The sequence below is a fragment of the Paralichthys olivaceus genome, chromosome 24 (genome assembly GCF_024713975.1).
Source record: "Paralichthys olivaceus isolate ysfri-2021 chromosome 24, ASM2471397v2, whole genome shotgun sequence".
Taxonomy (NCBI): domain Eukaryota; kingdom Metazoa; phylum Chordata; class Actinopteri; order Pleuronectiformes; family Paralichthyidae; genus Paralichthys; species Paralichthys olivaceus.
Window position 1 is genome coordinate 4,262,298 of NC_091116.1, and position 21,163 is coordinate 4,283,460.

At 41.1% G+C, this 21,163-nt stretch overlaps 1 protein-coding gene across 1 annotated transcript in view; it reads right to left on the reverse strand.

Annotated features, from left to right (window-relative positions):
- Window positions 1–19,880, reverse strand: part of runx1 (RUNX family transcription factor 1) — a 45,979-nt gene extending 26,099 nt beyond the window's left edge. Inside the window, exon 1 of the mRNA XM_069521148.1 lies at window positions 19,460–19,880. The gene's annotated coding sequence lies outside the window, so the exon portion shown is untranslated. The remainder of the gene's footprint in view (window positions 1–19,459) is intronic.
- Between the last annotated feature and the right edge of the window lie 1,283 nt (window positions 19,881–21,163).

Consider the following 21,163-nt stretch of genomic DNA (forward strand, 5'->3'; position numbering starts at 1 on the left):
CGGACAGGGAGATTCCCGGAGTGACTCTCCCACAGGCCCTTCGGCTGGTGATATCGCCACAGAACTCAGTGTGTGTGTGAGTGAGACATGGAGTGTGGATGTGAGGGATGGAGCAACAGCACCCTGCGACCCTCAGTGACAACCTCAGACCGACGGTTTTCGTGTGTTCGTGTGTGTGTGCGTCTGGGTTACGGTGAGCCACAGTGGTTGTCTGAGGTGTGTGTGTTCTTACTGCGCCAAAACCAAGTCTACATAAGCTAAATAAGCGTATTCTTTGTGTGTGTGTGTGTGTTTTTGTTCAGCAGAATGGGCCGCGTTTTCCCTCAATCTTGTACAGTTTGTATTTTTTATGCAAAATACCACTTTTGCTCTCAGTTAAAGTGACAAAGAGAAAATGGATATAAAAAATTGAACAGCAGATAAAACCTTTCTTTTGTCTTTAAAAACAGTATCTCACAACTCTCTGTACGTGTACACTTATTACTTGGCTTTGATTCTCTCACATTAACACGTGCAGCCACAGAAGAATCCTTGTTTTTATATGTTTCTAAAGTTATTTCTATTTCCTTTTTTTTTTTTGTCTATCTTCGATCATTCACAATGTGATGACTGTAAGAAAAGCTAAGCAAAGAAATATTATAAAATGCCGGGAACATTAGTGAAATAATGGAAAAAGGTCAGTGTACAGTCTGTAGTGGTGACAGGTCTCGCAATAAGGACTTTGAACTGGTTTATCAGATTTTAATTAAATGACAAAAAATACAATTTGTCATATAAATACATCATTTTTGAGATTTAAATTCTGGGTTGATGAGTCTCTGGTGTTAATGTAATGGTCTTCCTGAAACCGCTCATGTTTCATTTAAGGATGCAAGTCCTACAAGTTATATAATTGTTTATTGTTATATGTATTTAAATTAAACTTAGGTAAATCATAATGTATATAAAATGTATTTAAAGTAATATAACAAAAAAAATAACTGTGTAGTGGAGATTATTTTTCGGTAAACTCCATCGTTGAAATTAAATTAGTAATGTGTTGTGTTTATAAAGATTTCAAATGTGTCTGGGAAAGAAAAAAAAAAACTTGAACCACAAGCACGTGACAAAATGACAAATGAATACATTAATGTACCAACTTTCTGAAAATATTGTTTTTCACATGTGACGCCATGCTTTCAGTGTGAAACCTGGCATGTCTTGATAATAGATATTATACTTAATGAGCCACGTGTTTGGATTTAAAGTTTACAGAAACACACACGATGAGTCTCTCTCTTTCTCTGCCTCTATCTCTCTCTGCCAGCGGCTGTCTGTCCCCGTCGTCCCCTGAGTTAAGGCCACCCTGAGGCCAGTGACAGTGGCATGGTGAGGATCAATGCCACACACACACACACACACTCGCACGCACTCGCTGCCACCCTGAGCGAGGGATCAATAGAGGTGAGGAGAGAGTCGGGGGGGGGGGGGGAAAGGAGACGTCCTCTGGTTGCTCATCAGCTTTTATAAATCCATCCACTCATGTTCAAAATCAAAAAGCTGTAAAATAGCATTAGCTATTTAGGCTGATAGTTGGATCAGTCCCAATCAAAAGACAAGTTCTACGTTTACACAGACTTTTTATAGCCACATAAAAATAGCGTGTCACTAAAATATAGTATAATTACAGTAAAATAAAAGATTTTAAATGTGGAACTCCAATCCATAACTGTATTTATGTGAATCTAATCTTTTAAGTTGTTATTTTTATCCATTGCATTCGCTGCAGTTTTCTTGCAACACTAGAATTAATAAGTCATATTCTTAAATTGTCCAAAAAAAAAACCCCCATGTGCAAATATGTGTTGTTAAACTGTATTTGGACATTCACAGTGTCAGTGGTGGTACATTTACATGTGTTTCTCTTTGCTTGTAATTTCTTTTGTTGGGAGTTGTTTTCGGGACCAACGGTGAATTTGTTTAATTTCTTCAAACAGGTTTTAATTGTGCCATAGGCTAAACATAGAGTTTATCACGTTTGCGCTAACGTTAATCTACCTGAATGCATTGTTGCTGTTGCGTGTTAACACCAGAAACTATATATTTTAATCACACACACACACAAAGTAAAAATGCTGTGAGTCAGTTCAGACACTTCAGTAGATTTGTATCGAAGTGCTCACACCAATTGATCAGCGACGGAAGAGTTACCGATTGTCTCTAGTTAACAGAGCGGCCAATTCTCTCTCTCTGACTCTCTCTCTCACACACACACACACACACACACACACACACACACACACACACAAAATTTGCACACACACCTCGTCTATAATTCATGGGGTGTATTGTGCGGATGCAGTTAACTGCCGCTTAAAAGTAATTAATTGATTTTCTGACATATCAGTTAGCAGCAGCACCAAATGACACACAAGCACTCGCTCACTCACACACACACACACACACACACACACACACATCCAAGATAAAATGCATGGTTGCACAAGGACAAGCACTCACACCCGTAGACATACAGTGATATTCCTGCACTGCCACACTACAATGTTACGTGGACACACACAAGTTGTACAGTGAGAAACGCACTGAACCAAGCTGTAATTCAAATGTTGAGAAGATCACTACCTCCATTTTTCATTTTGCGTCAATAAACTCATTTTGCACGAAATATCTGAGTGACAATTAAAAAAACGAAAATCTGGTGAATGCAGCATTAAAGCATAAATACCATTAACTCTATCATTTACGTATTTGTTATTATCAACTGTGACGGTTTTGCACCATCTTGTTGCACCTGTTATTTGACGTATGCGCGCTCTGCTTCCCCCTGACTGAATCGTCGGCACGTTAGCTCTGAGATATCATCGCACTTTCCTCCGTTGAGATTAAAGGAGACCGCACTAACTGTGGTGCTATGTGGTCACAGGCTGTCGGAGGACTTTACGGCACAAGCAGTTGCTGCGAACGGCTGCTGTTGTAAAGCTTTCAGAGAGAGAGAGAGAGAGCAGATGGAGGAAGAGGGGAAAGGGTGATCGTCAGCAAAGGTCAGCAAAGGGCCTCTTTCATTTCTTGAGGCAATTTGAAAAAACCTCATGTAGGTAGGCAAATCTTGAAGAATACATAACTTGTTTTCGAGTTAAATAGTTTCCGGCACTGTGGAAACAAACCTGAGTCGCTTTAGCTCATAGCTGATGCTTGAGTGGAGAAATGCAGGGGTATAAAAGGAGGCGGAAATCTCCACATCATCAAGTAAACGATCTGTTGAGAGTCTGAAAGTAATGTATTCCTGCTTTACTATGTTATCAATGAGCAAATTAAGCTCGACTTCCATTGTCCACTTGCTTTGCTCCCTCGAATGCTGCTCCTTGTCCTTGTACCTTGTCCCAGTATTGATTCCAGTGGCACCTAGTGCTTCCTGGAGGAGGCTGGACACGTGTCGGACACTAACCCGCTCTGTTTGTGTAACATTTCCTCAAAAAACCACGCTGAGCAGGCGTTTAAAGAAACGTTTGAGCCTCAATGTTCCGAGTAAAAGTCCCTGATGTGACTCGTCTTTGACATTTTAATGATCTTTTAATAAACGAACAACACCGGCAGTGCACACACACACACACACACGTGATATCTCTATTAACCAATCACAACTGCCCCTGCAACAGCACAAAAAAACAACTGTGATTGTGTGATCCTTTAAATTTACTATTTTCAGTCTGTAGATGGAGGCTCAGGCACTATTGTTGATCTGAGAGGCCAGAAGCAAGACGTTATTTCGAACTTCAAACCGCCGGTGGAAGTTACGAGGACTGATCAAGACGTCCTCACAACGATGATTCACACACGCGCAGACACAACGTTATCAGAACAGGAAACGAAATAGAAGAAATGTCAGTGAGGAAAATGGCAAAAATATACTTTTAATATACAAAAGAGAAATGTGTGTGTGTGTGTGTTTGTGTGCGTGTGCTGAATTATTCAGCTGGCCTCTGCGATGAGAGAAGACTGGCTTTATCCTTGTTAAACTAAAAATTGATTTTCTGACACAAGAAATGAAGGACAGAGAGAGAGAGAGAGAGAGAGAGAGGGAGAGAGATGCTTACCTATTCAATCATGCACTCAGTCAAAGTTCGTAAAATGTTCATTCTCTCAACGTGGAAATGGAAATAAAATGGAAGAGGACAGAGATGGAAAAGTGAGACAGCGTGTGTCTGACAGAGACAGAGAGAGACGGGATGAGACAGAGAGACAGTTAGGGAGAGGATAGGGAGAAGTGCCTCAGGCTGCATTTAGTGCAGTTTGAATGGCTGAGCAGATGCATTAGAGCAGAAGTTCTGAACTCACACACAGGAAAAGGACAAACACACACACACACATACACTGCAGGCTGGACAGTCCACTTCTGCGCCCTCTGTGTCTGAGACGTCCGTATAAGACAGAATGAACCGTTAGTGTGACGCGTCCGTCAGGATTCCAAGGCCGAGTGAATGTGAAAACACTTTTCTCTCCATCTTGGCGCTCACCTCTCATTAAACTGGAGCTTTTCTCAAACACTTTTAGCAAATGCAGCCCTCATGTTTTGCAGGAGGGTAAAAGGTGAACTGTCCGATAAGCCAAACAGAAAGATGCGGGAATAAATCAATGGCAAGGAATGAATTACGTTTCAAGTATTCTCATCTCATCCCGTCTTACTTCATGACAGCATCAGCACTTGGTTCACTTGTTAAATATCTGGTCTTTAGATATAACAGTCCCACAACCCCATCGCTGAGCAGCAGTTTGTAAAAGATGTTTCTTGTTATGAAGAATTATTCTTATTATTAGGGTGCTCTGGTCTTCGAAGACTACTCGCCCAAATTGGGTTTCGTTCATGTAATTAGTTTTCAAACCGATATCCAGTCATAGCAAACTTTCAACTCGTGAACAGGATTTCACCTTTATGTTTGATTTTTACTAGGTTTCACTTTCGCAATCTCAGTCAATCAGAATGTCAAGAATCTTCGAGACATATGACTGGTGGAGATTTTGCCCGTGGGAAAGGCGAAATGCATTTTGGGAAATGTTTGTTTGTGTCTCCGTTTTTTAAAAATCGTTCACGAAGTTGAGGGAGAAAGGTATTGATTGAAAACGGAAGCCCAACATGTCAACCTATCAGAGGTTTTTAATCCGTGTCATGTATTAAATGGGCAATTCTGTCAACTCGTCAGAAAACCTTTAAAGGTACAGTGTGTAGAATTTTGTGATATCTAGCGTTGAAATTGCACGTTGCAGCGGAACACCCCTCACCTCACCCCCAAACATGAAAAAGAACCTGTGGTAGACTTAAATTATCATAAAAACTCAAAAGGTTATTAGTTTGTCCAGTCTGGACTAATGTAAAAAACATGGCGGCCTCCGTAGAGAGGGTCCCCTCTATGTAAATATAAAGTCTTTCTATTCAACGCCTTCTGTCTTAATGAGTTAAATGTTGTCTTTAGCCGTGGCTCTATACAGCTATGTTTGTCTGTAAAAGGATGTAGCCTTCTTGATGCTAGCATTAAGCAACAGGTGAGGAGTTAGGGCTTCATCTGTAAGGGCCCTTGACACTATATGTAGCTGGAGGATTTACAGGCAACAGGATATCCTGCATGCAAAACTGTGAGAATGTCACAGTCAGGGCCAAACTGAGTGTTCAGAGCTCATCAGAAATAGAAAGTGTGTATCATTGTTTTGAACTGACTCAAACGTGGGACGAAAACCTGCCATTCATAGAGATGTGGGAGATTTCATATCTTTTCAGACAGTCTCTCCTAGAGGACATCCATAATGTTGCACAATACTTGTGTAACAGATTCCTCCCTCACAACTTTGGGACATTTTGGTAGTCACTTTTTAGTCCTCCCTTTTTCAAGGTAGGCTATATAAATACTTTAAGACCTTAATTTGGTTTGCCCTGGTTGGATGAGTCCACTGGGTCTCCTTCCTGGTGGACGGGTCCACAGTGCTTAACATCCTGATCAGATGCCCAAACCACCTCAACAGGCTGTTTTCAGGAAGTGCAGTTTCATCACATCCACTGTGCATAAGCTTTGTGACATTGTGATCCTCCGAGTTTTTTCCCTGCTGCCACCAGGTCTCCATTTAAACAGTAATAGGCTCATCGTCTATTAGGTAGATTGGCACCAAAGTTAGTACAGATGTCTATACAGCATATTTATTGGCAACCATTCAATGGTTTGCTTCTACACATGCCTTAAGCCCAGAGGATGATTGTCCATCTCACATTATTGGAACATTATTATGACTCAGTTGTTGCCTACTTCATGTTCACTGCTAATTAGCAAATGTTTGAATGGAAGGAATGAATCCAAGCCCCGAGAAGAGAGGAATGAAGAGGATTCAAGAAGTGGTTGTCGGATATCGGCTATTAAATGAAAGAATCATGACTGAACCTTTGTTTTCTCTAAAGACTAACTCATGAATTCTGACTTCTCAAGATCTTATCCTGGTTTACACAGTATAAACTCATTATCATGTCTTCATAGCATTGTTAACCGCACCATTCTACTGGGTTGGTCTTACACTTGGCCCCCCAAACCAAATGAGAACATTGCGGCAATCAGTAGCTGCTTCCACGAGCAGCGTGTTACAATGAAACTACTTTACAGAGCAACACTGACATGCAAATTACGGACTGACGGATGTTTGTATTCCACCTGCAGCTCTACAGGCTGTACTTGTTTTGTTCTGATTAAGGCTTCACATTTGTGGGCGGGGCAGTGGTAACAGGCAGCCTGCTGACATGCATATCTTCTTCTACGTCCTCGGATTACCTACAGTTGTGGTTAGCAACTAGCCTGCCAGCAATAACATCCAGCGCGTCCAATCAGACAGGTGCTGATCTCCATCACGGCAACCACATTCGTAGAATCACCTCCTCTTTAGCAATTTGTCAAATTAGCGAATTAGAAGCACAAACTTTGTGAGAGACGTGAACAGGACTAAATAAAATTCAGTTTTATTTTATGAGAAACAATGTTCATTCTGGATAAACCAGGTAGGATGTACGCAAAGTTGTCTAACTTCACTTTACACCATTCCAAACAACCAGTTCTAGAATTCCAGGCAAGTTCATAAATGTAATTTATGTTCATTATTAACATCCACATACTGGACATCCATAACCCTCTATACCAGTCACTATAGACAGCTTCAAAAATCAATGATTGTTGGCCTGCATTGTTTCTGACAGTCATAGAATGAGACTTCAAATTAACTAAAACACTATTCACACCCCTCAGGCTTCAGTAACTTTATGTTTTTGTTGCATGCGTGCAAGTGTGTGTTTGTGTGTGTGTGTGTGTGTGTGTGTGCATGGACACGTTTGCATGTTAAGTAAGGTTGACGATTCTAGAAAACACAAATGGATCATCAAAGTGGAAGGAGCCAGCAGGATCAGCCAATCAGACACCTTAAGCAAAACCACACGGGGTGCATACAGTCCCAAATGAGCCAATGAATAAATCAGAAGGCAAATCGCTGGGTGGAATTTACAATACAGAATAGAAGGGTGCTAATGGGTACAGTCCACACACACACACACATAAAGACAACTCTATGCATTCACTTGTTAACCACAATGTGGGGACAAATGGGGATGGAGGGAGGAAAGAGGGTGAGGAGGAGTTAAAAAAAGGGTGAGATGACTCTTTGCATGACTTCTTCGTTAACCACAGGACTGAAGGGACCTCGCCTTGCCTCACACAGGACACCCATCCCAAAAGACTTCACAAACACAAACCCGCCATCTCGCCCATTAATGCTGTCGGCGAACCAGTGTGGTCAGGAGAGAAATGGGTTGGGAACACCGAAAAAGCGCTGGATGATCAGCGGCTCCATCGACCGCCTGATGGCTGTTTCCTGTTGGTGGCTTCGCGAAACTTCGGGGGAGGTTAAAGTCAGCGGGGAAGTGTAGCGAAACAAAGAGGGCGACTGGAAATGCAGACGCTAATTCTTTCAAATCCCAGAATTTCAACGTAAAGCTGTTAATTTGGGGTTTGTTTGTGTCTATAGGTACAAATGATAATGTTATATATATATAATAAAACAGTAAGAATATGAAGTTGATGGTTCGTCTCTGAAACTCAGCTGCCAACCTAAACCCGACTGGTTTTCTGTGCTTGCCACAAACACACACACTGAACGGATGGGATTGACAGAAGTAGCTGCGCATGGCTGCTGAGAGTGGATTTGGTGCACACTGTGGTAAAGTTAAGTTTTACCATTATTATGGGTCTGTGGCCTGACTGGTGGTTCTCCACACACACACAAACAAAGAATTGAAACTCCAACAGACACTCTTCGGATGCAAAATTCCATGTATGTGTACTTGGCAATAAACAGGATTCTGATTTATATATTTGAATCGCTGCAAAACCTTGAGTTTTGGAAGGATCCGTGCCTTGTCTGTGTTTTTTCCTCTTAGAAATCACCCAAGTAAAATGTACAGACCATGAATTTCCAAAAACATTCCATGTCTTGCTTTTGTGGACAGTGTTTTAATGTAAATTTAGCGACATGCATGTTAATGTACTAGAATCCAACGAAAAGAACTATTAAGTTATTACTCTTGCTGTATGTGGGTACCCTGAGCTGTATGATACAACCTGCTATTTACAGCGAGAAGACGAGGGGTTGCAGAATGAAAGCAAAGAAGTTGGACTGCTTGGTAACTTCTAAAAATAGGTATCTGTTTTGTTTCAGGCTATTATTGTTCCCCTTTACTGTAAACCAAACTAAAACTTTTTTGATTTACATTTATCAGTTCGTGCTTGCACGTGTTTGTGCTTGGACCACTCGTGTGTGAGGTTTGTCAGAGGAAACGGAAGGGTAGGGACGCGTGTCTGGAGGAGAGGAAAAGACTAACGTGGACAAGCTTCAGAAATAAACTCAAAACAGAAAGATCAGTATGTGTAAAAGTATTAGAACACACATGATCACTCCAACACAGAATAAATTAAACAGATGCTTGGTGTGAAAAGGCTTTAGAGAGGGAATAGATGAAGGAGGAGAGGAAATGAAGGGATCTCTATTGCAGCTCCATGTTCCTGCTGCAGCTGATGGATGAGAACAGGAAGAAGGAGACTCTGTGAACTCTAAACATGATGCGGACAGTTAACAATTTCTGATTCATCACATTCCTCCACAACAGCTAACATGCTCCTTGTCAAAGATTTCCCAAGTGTGCATCTTTCAAAACTCAATGAGTCATTTGGTGTTTTTGTGGGGGAGATGCTGTGGGACGTTTCACTGGTGACCTTTTTATTAGGAATTCTTAATTTTCCTTTTTTTTTTAAACTTTCCTCAAAATCTGTTTGTTGGGTAATGTGATCAACAACATGTTATGCTTCAAGGAGCGAGGAGTAGGTGTCTGACCGGGGGAAAGCATCTGAGAATCGGGAACTAATGCCACCAGTGAGTGAAGCAATCTGTCCAGTTGTCATTCCAGGAGCAAACATCTGGACTTAGAGAAGCATTGTCAGCAAAAATCCTTTATTCCCCTGCTTCAGGACATCTCAAGGGTGTTGAAGTGTTTGAGACATGTCCACCTTATACCTAAAAATAGCTGCAAATGCGGATTAGCGCACATCTTGCAAGCAATCATTTAATAGTCTTTCATGCCATGTTATCTGTGGCGATTACTGTGAACGGGAGACTTCTGTTCCCTGACAGGAAACAAAGGCTCCTGGTAAAACCGTCACATCTGCACCAAGCCTGAGAAGAAGAGCTGCCTGACAGACAAACTCTGGGGACGAGCGTTTCGCTGATTTTCCATTTCCACCAAATCTACAGCTACTGGCCAGTGAGAGAGAATATTTTGTTCAACCTGTTCAACCTGCAGCGTAACGTGAGATGAAGACACACTGGTATACAAACAGTATTAGTTTTAAACCACTTATTATTCATATTAATATTATGATTATTAATAATATTCAAATTTTGTGTTGAATACGTGGCTGTTCATACTGCATGTTAGTTTTTAGCAGCTTAAAGCTGTATGACAGTGAGACACTCAGTAGTGTGTCCTCCCACAGTCTGACTGTAATATGGCAGTGAGAATATGACTTTTAAAGGTAGATCAGGCATCTGCAATTAATTACTAAATATTTCCCGTCCTCCTTGGAAATCTAGTGGTCAAAAATGTCCCCCAGATGACTTTTACAAAGTAGGTTTCCATGCATTCATTATGTTTCTCTGTACTTATCGCGTTATTTTAATTATTCAACTTGATTTACTTTCAAATTTTAAACATTTTCCGGGAACCAGAGCACATTTTTAGTGTATGATGCATGTTGAAATTAAATGTTTGAATCCACATTAAATAAAAACTTGTGCGGACATTTCGTTAAGTCTTTAATTATGGAATAATCATGGTGAATTCGTCATCGTACTCTGGACGAATGATTAATATGATAAAAGATCTGACTTGAATAAAAAGATTTCTCCCAACACTGTCATAAAACAAAGTGGATGGTGTGGGAATCTGAGATAAAACCTCCAGCTGAGTGGTGATATTTTTTGCAGCGGAGAGATCAAACAGAAGACGTGGGCTGTGTGATGTTTGGCCAGATCTCCACATGGGAGCCACTGGCTGACTGTGTGTGTGTGTGTGGTAAAGACGGAAAAGACAGACAGACAAGTAGGAGATCATTCCCATGCTTCAAAATAAGGGAGCCAGAGATCACAGCTGGACAAATGGCCAAACACACACACACACACACACACACACACACACACACACAAGCAAGACTGACAGACTTAAACTTACATCTCAACAAAACCAATAGACAAAATGAAAGACTCTATTGAGTCCTTATGAGACCCTTTATCTGTGTGTGTGTGTGTGTGTGTGGCACCAAAGCGCTGATTCATAATGATTGTAGCAGACAGCTCCTCAGTGAGACTAACACACACCCGCTCACACACATTCTCTCACCGTCAACTGCAGTTGAGTGCAAGGGAAAACGCAGTGTTGTACATTTTTGAAACGTACTTTCCAACTGCTTTTTTCCAGCAGTCGGCAACTGGGGAGAAAACATGGGTCACAATCATCATCAGCCAGATCATTTTTTTAAATGTGATCGTTTTTTTCCCACTATATCGGACTTATTAGCTACACACGTAAATGAAGCAAATTCATTTTATGACAATATTGATAATAAAATCTTCACTGTGGGTAAACCAGGTAGGATGGACGCAACATTTTCTAAAATCCCTCTGCACCATTGACTGTATATAAAAAGCCCTGTTATATATATTGGTGGTTATGTTTTAATGATTGGCATTAATGCTCACTAATAAGGAATCATGCTCAAGTGGCTCTGGACCACTAAACAAGCAGGTTTTCAAAGGGCACTGATCGTTTTGTATTGATTTTCATTTTCTGATTTGATTTTTATCTAAAAAAGTTGAGTTAATCTTTAAATTAAAAGCATGCATGTGATCACTTTCTGAACTTATTGCTTCATAACTGTGATGTTTCTGTTGGAAAGGAGATTAGGTTCCCAGCCATGAAAGAAGGTGTGGAACAGTGCCCGTTGGAATTGACACCTCTGCTCTGCAACACGCTCAGCGACCCACTGAGAAGCAGTTGCACAGTAAACTGAATGGAGAAGGAGGGGCTTCTGGTAAGACAACAGTGATAATTTCTCATAAGTCCTTCCTCTTTTTCATCTATCCCCTTTTTCCGTCCGTGTCACTGACTTCCCAACATTAGCGGCATGCTGGAAAACACATTTCTATCTCCTTGAAAGCTGTGTGTGGGATTAAAATGGCAGGACTCAACTCTGGTTCATCACTGGAATACGTTTCTGTTTTTCTGTCTGGAGTTTTTTTACTGAATGTATTCCTTATCACCTAAATCTCACACCCTCGACCTTTAAATGCAATGTGGAAGCCAGGGTAAAACACCTGCTTTGTTGAATTGTACAAATGTATGATTGTCAGTTTCCGAAAATTAAAACAAATTGCCATCTCTGCTGATCTGACAACACTTGGCATGCAGTTAGTCAATCGTCTCCCATCTGGTTTCAGTTTCACTTTTTTTTTTTTTTTTTTTGCAGTTGCACAGAGCTCAGCAGAATACATCCTGTGGAGGCACGCTGCAGGATTCTACTTAACTGTTGCAAAATCACACTTGTTTCCTGTCGCAATCTGCACAGGTCCAATAACAAAACTATGTAAACTCCACATGCATGAATTATTTCACTGAAGAGAGGGATCCAAGACACAAAATGTGGCGGAGGATGCCATCGGATCCTTTACTTGTGTCAAAAAGAAATACTGCAGTGTAAAAATAGAAATATATTACTTTTATTTTTAATAAAAATAAAATAATTCGGAAATATTGACCCTGGGAGTTCATAGTATCACATATCATATTATCAGTATTAGCTAGTTTTGACCATTTTATCTCCTGTTGGGTGGTTGACTAATCCTTTATACTGTGTGTGTGTGTGTGTGTGTGTGTGTGTGTGTGTGTGTGTGTGTGTGTGTGTGTGTAATTTATTAAGTACAGGTTTGAGGCACTTCACACTATCCCACAATACAGGCGGGGAACTTCTACCTCCCATTGTCTATCTGCCAATCCAAAAAAACATTTTCTTCACATGGTTTTTTTCTCCAACTCTTATTTGTTTTCGCACGTGAACACACACTCATGCGCACACACACACACACACACACTCGTACAGACACACACGCCAAAAGCCACAGCCACAAACCAAGCAGAGTTTTACAATATATAACCACAAGAGAGCGTAGACTGGACTGTCTCTCTCTTTCTCTCTCTCTCTCTCTCTCTCTCTTTGTGTGTGTGTGCATGACGCAGAGATAGAGTAGTGGTGTGTGTGGTTTACCAGGCTGGCTAACCAATACACTGTGAATGCAAAACTGGATACCACCTCTGTCATTTACCTACATTTCTACAGTAAAATCAAAAGAAATACAGTATTTGCATTGTACATCTACTATATCAGCGGTTTCCAGGGTGCCTCTCTCCCAGTGCCAGCTGGGTATGGCTCCAGCCCCCCGCAACTCCTCAGTGGATAAGCAGTATAGATAATGGCTGGATAGATCTGCCATATCTACGCAGCTGTTATCCCCAAGCTCTGAAATAACGTTATCTTCTTCCCTCTGCTGAGAAGTGATGAAATTAGAGCTCACAGCGACTTACTACGATATAGTCCCCTGCTTGTGTTTGATATCACGAAAAGAAGACTACATCAACTGTTAGTGTAGTTAGGACTCATACTCTGACGGGCTAATTAGGCTAGGTTTCATTATTACGAGAGCGTTGGCGCACCGTTAACGTTCCAGTGAATCCTGTAGTCTATATGAGGCAACAGTATTGCTCTGTCTGCGTGTGTGTGTGTGTGTGTGTGTGTGTGTGTGAGAGGGCTTGTCTTTTTAACGGTCGCTCTGTCGCACGCATCCTCCTCGCTTCCTTCTTCTTTCACTATCTTCTCATTCTGTTGTAGCACTCACACACACACACACACCCACAAGTAGCCAACAGACATTTTGAAATAGTGAAACAGCGTACATGCAAACCAGATCATTTTTCAAATCCACAATTGAACATTATGTCACTCACAACACAGTAACGTACGTATGACTTTAATGGTAGCAGACCACGGTTTCTCTCTTCAGTTCCATTTAAAAGAAACTCAACCATCTTTGGTCGACTACACTAAACACAATCTCTGCCTTTGTTTTGAACTCAAATAATCTGCCCCTGATGTGAGCAGTTCTTTTTTCTAGACCGGCAATACAGATCAATTGATGCTTTTTCTGGTGGTCGAAACACGAAGATCCGGCTCAGACCTTCCACGGTGTAACCGGCCTGCGGTAACAGCAATGTCTCTCTCTCGCTGATTTATTTTTCTTGAAATTTAAGTGAGAATATCCTGCCTTATTCTTTACATCACCGATTCAATAAGTTCCAAACGCAATACAAACTATTGCAAACTGCAAAATGTACAGCAAAATAAAAACTCCCCCCATTATATATTTGACAAACACTTGATATGCACTGCTGCTCTGCCAGCGTGTGTGTGTGTGTGTAATTAATATTACAAAAGCCTTCATATTGTACACATCTTTATGTAATGTGTACAATATACTCTTTTTATATTTATGCGTATGCACAAACTTACCACAGCAAATTCCTTGTATGTGTAAACTTGGTAATAAAGCTCAATTCTGATTCTCTTGAGGGCTTTGATTGATTATTAAGACTAAAGCACCAGAGAGCACATATACCAAAGCAATAAAAGGGTAGATAAATAAACAAGCAAATAAATAATGATATAACATAAAACTTATAATAAGTTAAGGGGAAAAAAGTGAGTTACAAATGTATATTATTATGACATTCAAACCCACTCTCACCAGAATTTAGATATTCTTTAGATATTTAAATGCAGATATATAAACGTTGTAACTGAACAATTAAAGTGTCACTAAAAAGAAAGAGCTGAAGCATTTAATAAACTAATTATTACAATTATTATTATTAATACTATTATTATTTATATCATGTTTATTTAGCTCATTTTATCACATCTCTGTGCTCACTTGAAACTTCAATAAAACAATGGTTTAACCATTTCAGTAATGTTCAAACATTATGGTACTTGTCATTTTATGGTCAAACTGGATCCTCTCCATCATTTTTTAAATTCGCGCCCGCAGAAAAATATGAGCTTGAGAGTAGTGCTGCCCCGGATGGAAGTGGCCTAATACTGGCACTCCTAGTTTACAAGTGTGCTTTGACAGTGCTATAAGTTATGGATGTGAGAAAGCTCATTACGTCTCCACTCCGGGGACAAGTGAGTGATGTCTGAGCGTGGGTACATGCTGAGAGTCAGCATCACCTCTTTTAAAATCAGCCTGGAGCAGACCTGTGGAGTTTCCTCTGTTAAACTTTGCCTCCTACTGATAACAGTCACACTTTCTGCCTCTGCTCACACACACACACACACACACACACACACACACACACATTCATAACAGGTGTAGCCTCCAGATAACCAGAATCAGCTCTGGACAGGCAAGTACAATGTGGTCCAGAAAGGCGAACAATGTGGACAAGTGCAAAGTGGTTGGTGAAGCATGCCGGGATGATGGGTTCAGATGTGATGAGTGGTGTAAATTAAAAGTGACAGAGAAGCCAGAAAAACAAGGTTCAAAGCAGTTTGATATATGAAGCGAAGGAAAGGGGACAATGCAAAGTCGACACTCCGGTTTTGGAGACGTACAAAAACAACTTGAAGTGGCTCTCGTTGTCAGACAAACATCGGAGATATATAGACTGGGAACGGAGGGATGGGGGAAAGAGGGGAGGATGGAGAGGAAGGAGGAAAGAGTTGGGCTGATGTAGAAGGAAAAAACGAAGTTTGCTTTTTTTATGCCAACCATAAATTGACTTATATCAATTCAAAACAAATATTAAACTGTCCTGTGTCATCCTCTCTGTGTTACAACAACCTCAACACGAAGTCAGAGCAGATAATGTGCATTCGACACACACACGGAGTGAACTGATAAAGCCGCAGTGTGTCTGCTAGATTTGTTCCGAGACCAACAGGCACATGCACACATGCACACATGCATATAGATATGAGGAAAACAGCAATGTGTGGAGGTCACATTGATTCTTGACACCTCATGGGTGGGCCGCTCGGATTTGATCAGCTTAAACCATACAAACTTTACAACTTGGACTGGAAACCCACAAAATCTGTCACGTCCGGCACATCCCAGTGACTGGCAGGGGGAAAGCAATGCACTTCTTTAAAGCAAGCATCAAACTTGTAAATAATTTGTGCATGTGCCACCTTTGCCAAGTACCCACAACACGTAGGGCGGGAAACATCCGATGTCTCAATTGTGGGACATTAAAAAGACGTTTATCAATTTCATGGGGACCGCAAACATAAAAAGGACACTGAATGCCGAATTGCAGCAGGTGAAATGATGATGGTGAGCTCTGAGTCTTGTTGTTGTTTTAGAGTTTGATGACTCAAGCTCAACATTAGAGATAAGACAAGAAAAAAGAGAGCAACTGGATCTTGAGTGGAGATTGTTTTGTCGAATGAGTGTGGCCGATACAATCAGCTAATACGTGCAAACTATTTCTTGGTGTGAAGATTGAACATTCGGAAATTAAAAAGACACAAGTAGATGTCCTCGGGCCTACGACTATCTAAATATATATAAAAACTTTATATTTACATGGAGGGGGGTCCTCTCTGTGCAAGAAGAAACCGGAGCTACAACCCTTGCTTTTAAACTATCATCTGAGTGTGAGGAGCTTTTGTGTCAGCAACAAAAATTCCATTTATAGAAACAGCAGCAACATGTGATGACGCTGTTGTCAAAAACTTAATCTAGATGGCATGACTGCTGGGAAAAGGAATGCAGATAGACATTTAAGAGTCTCAATGTGAAAGTGAAATCACATTAACTCTAAACTTTCCTTAAAACTTAAACTGGGTAACTTGGATTTATAGCAAGAATATCTGTTTGTACTTTGACATCACTTCCACGAACTGCAGCTTTGCAAATGTATGTATAATGCATGTGTTCTATGATCTAATAGAATCAGAGTTATGGTACCGCTGATGTAGGAGGCTGTGCAAATGCAACCGGTGATGTCAGAAGTGTGAACGCGGCCGTGAAAAAGCATGCTGCTCTGCAACCGTTTAAAGTGCTGAACCAAGAGTTGACAGGAAACTCTCTCTATCTCCCCATCTCTCTCTCTCTCTCTTTCTCACACTCACACACACGTCCACGCACGGAGGAGCAGTCACAAAGTGTTCTTGAGAATTTCCGCCGCAAAGACAACCACCGCTAGAGACATGCGCGCAACATCAGGTTTCAGGAAATGCATCCTTTCATGCTATCTATTGTATCAACCACTGCTGTAATGATATTAATTCAATTCAACAGCTAAAAGATCTCAAAGGAGATTTTTATCCAATCGTAAATGAACCCAACACGTCTCATGTTACAGCGCTGTCCATATTTACTGTAATATAATCATTACGTGAAGATTTCCCCATGTATGCATGCATTGCTGTGCATGCAAATATAGAAAACACATTATCTGTGTAGTATTTTGTTTTTTTTTGCTTCTGAAGAAGCTGATTGCAATTCAGGAATTAGCTTTAGCAGTGAAATGCTCCACCATGCTGTGTCTGTACTTTGTTGTGAAGCAGACTGGGATTATCATGAAACGAAGACGACGGTTGCAGACTGGAGAATCGAAACAATGAGCCAACGGAGGCTGAAGAGCTCTGCAGAGCTGAGGTACATTGCAGAGCTATTAATAATCCTCTGTGGGTTCATCCTGCAAGTGACACCTTTCACAAGTCACATTGATCCCAGTAAATATATTAAATCTTATTGATCCATGCAGCGGTCAATCAATAATGGGAACTCAGCAAACTAAATCATCTTTTATTTCACTTGTTCCTCCTCAAGACGAGTACTGACACAAAAGCTATATTGTGTGTTCAAATCCAATGTAAATGTTTTCTATTATCCCGAAAGCAAAATACACTGAAGACATTCTTTGACTTAATTTAAGTTCCTTCAGGTTTCCACGAACGAGTAAAGCTGATTTCAAACATGCATTGAACTCAGAAAGAACACTCTCAGGAAGTGGTGTATGTGTGAACGCAAGTCTCCGAACTTCCGAAACGTGTCTATAGGCGAAAGGAGCCGATGTGAGAACACAGCAGGAGATCCTCCCGCAGGATTCACAGTGAAGGAGTGGATGTGTTGATGACATTTCAAACATGCGGCAGATGCAAAAATGAATCAACAAAGACGTCTCGCTTGCTTTTGGTTAGTCCAAGTCCAAGGCCCGAAACTATGTGTGGTTAAGAAAACCACATGATCTCCACAGTGGAATTAATACGTTACAGCCTCCGCCTGCTGCACCACCCGTCACCTGAATGTTCTGCTGCGTGAACGCATCTCAGCGGAGAATCTCCTGCTACATTGTTCATGTGTCGAAAGCAAACTCCAGGGGAGGGTCCGGACCCAACTATCCGGACATCCTCCGGAGGTGGAGGGGGGATCATTACTCCTCACACGCTAAAAACATACTTCGGTATGTATTTGTTTCTCAAACAATCATAGCAGATGACAAATCACAAGAAGATGTGGGTCATTGGTTGAGTAACACAGAGGCAGCCAGTGCTGGGAAGGTGAAGCAGACGTGTGGAGTCATTCACCCAGCTGCTGGTTGATGAACCAGGAAGGAATGCCTGCTACATTCCTCTCTCTCCTCCCTCCTGTCATCCTCCCTATTAGGCCGGGAGTGAGGTGGGGGTAAAAAGAAGTGGTCTGTATTTATATTGTGCCTCTCTAGTCTAGACAAACACTCACAGTGCTTCTTATATGAGAACAGCACAATTTGGGGGTCAGTTTCTTGCTCAAGAAGGCTCGCAGAACCGGAATCGAACCGCTGAACTTCTAATTCGTGGGCGACCCTCTCTCCCCCACAAAAGCCGCCACATAATCTAGAAAGTTGATAGAGATCCTCAACGTGTGTGTGTGTGTGAAGGATCATCTGTTTCTTAACTCGCGTTCATAAGCATTGATTAGACCATCATATAGTTTACGACAAAAGTACAAATATATCTACTTATATACATATATAGCAAAAAACACACAATATAAATATATCATATAGGGTAATTTCTAATCAGCTAGGTAGTGTGTCATTTCCTGTGTGTGCTTTTTGAGGTTTTTAAAAGTTTCAGTGACCTGAGGTGCCGTAATATAATTAAGTAGTTGGAAACATTTTTGTTTTTTGCAGCAGCAGAACACAGGTTAATCCCTAATATATGATAACATAGATGTAAAGAGCAATGATGAGCATTGCTCCCCCCCCCTCAGTCGGAGCCCACAGGTGGATGCTGTGGTGGTGGAGGGACTGACTCAACCTGCAGCAATACTGACGCAGCAGCAGCGAGGGGGCACGCAAAGGGAGTGATGGGAAATCTTTGCAACTTAAATAGACCGCGACATAGGGAAGGTGTGTATTATATTGCGGAGAATGAGGTGTATCACATGATTGGAAACTGCCAGTGACCAACAACCAAAGATTTTATTTGGCATAAAATATGGAGCCAATGTTTTGAGAATGGCAGTTGGCAGGAAGGAATGAATGAGTGATGAAATGACGCTTCCGCTTCGCATGGTCCGTTTATTCACAGTGAGCACACCAGTGTCCGAATGAATATGGATAACACTAACGTTTAAGCGCTTTTCCTTTTTTCAATTTTTCACTTTAAACCTTGAAATGAAAGCAAGTAAAAGTTGAAATAACGCCGACTAAGTACATGCAAAGTACATGTTGCAGCAAAAACATCTTCATTAAAACAGAGATACTGAATGGTGGTGGTATTCTTACCCCAGCAAGAGGTGTCACAGTCAAAGATCTCTGGGATTTTTCAGGTCGACCACTGTCTCAGACGCAAATAAATCCACAAACAACTTTCATTGTCTTTCTGTCTTTCTCAGCTTGTGGTATCTTTCTCTGCTCTATTCGCTATTCACATTTTTTTTTTTTTCTCCTTCCGCTCTTTCTGTGGCCATACGCATCTTCCTTAATCTCTCAGTGCTCTTCATGACAGCCTCTCTCTCTCTCTCGTTTTGGTTTGTGGTTCTCCAAATCCCCTTGCTGATGACTTTGTGTCTTCAGAGTTGACTCTCTCTCTTCACATTTTGTGTTACCGACGCGAGATAGTCTGTCTGTCGATATCACAGGCCACCTAGTTTGGTTTCTATTAATCTAGCATTGTGGCTTTGGTGTGTGTTTGTGTGTGTGTGTGTGTATTATCAAGCTAACCACCTGCTCTCCTCAGCCAACAGTTTTCACTAAGGAAGTAGCTGTGGTTAGAGCGAGCAAAAAAGAGGGTTAGGGCGTTGTGGTGTGTGCTTCTGAACGCCTAAATGTGCGTTTGTGGTTTGTGTGTGTGTTTGTGAGTGTGTGTGTGCAGCAGGGGTTACAGAGGGTGAGCGAACCACCTCTACCTCACCAAGCTGCTCGGTCTGTTAAACACCTTTGACCTCGATGTGTGTGTGTGTTTGTGTGTATGTGTGTGTGTGTTTAAGAGAGGGAGAAAGAGAGAGCATGACATTGTGAATATAGTATTCGTAAAAGTCTCTCAAGTTTATTCGAGTTTTTTTCAAATTGATTTGTTAGATAATTATCTGAGGTTTTGTATAGTTCGAACCAATTGCAGGAAGTTGAGACATCGTTGCTTTAAGTCTTCACCTCCAACGATGTAATATTGATGCAGATGAGAGCACCTGATATTTTTGTTTTCATTTATTCCAGCCACAAGTGCAGATACAGCTCCTCTAAAGTCCCCCAGTGTATTTGAATCAAATTAAATTAATAAATGGGTCCACCAGAAACACACCAAGAGACCTAGGGGCCTGTTTCAAAGAAACACTAGGTGCATTTTATATTTTAAATTATCAGCTTCAATATAATTTTGATGGTAAACAAACTTGTAATAGGTAGAATGTCGCGTCTGCCATTGCCACAGCGCCCCCTGGACACCTGGAACCGCACTATGGGGGCATTACGACCTGCTTTACGGCATATGTCACAACAACCGGCGCTAGCAGCTAGCTATAAGAGACAACTGCTGAGTAAAAATTCAGACTAGAGTGAAACCGAAGCATATTTCGTTCATTGGCGAAACCTTAAAGAGGACACAGGAAGCAAGACAGATCGAACTAGCATCGTTTGCTTGACATTGCGTTGTGTAAGTTGTCGACTCATGTTGACCCATTTCAAAAGTGATTTATTTAAGCAAGTTAGCCATACAATTTCATTTCATTAGATGAATTTGATAACTGCGTTGGCCCCTTGCTGGCTGCGTTAGCTTGTATACCACTGTTCTACTCTGATTTGAGTATAGTGAATGTGCAAACATTTACTGCCAGACCCCAAAAACCTAATTGGTCCACATGGTTCTTTGACTTCTGGGGTATAAACAACATAATCTTCAACAGTCTGTGATCTGAAAAAAAGTCCCTGTTAAATGCTCTGCATCGTTTATTTGCCATTGAAAAAACATCTGCTTGTTATGTATCTGTGATC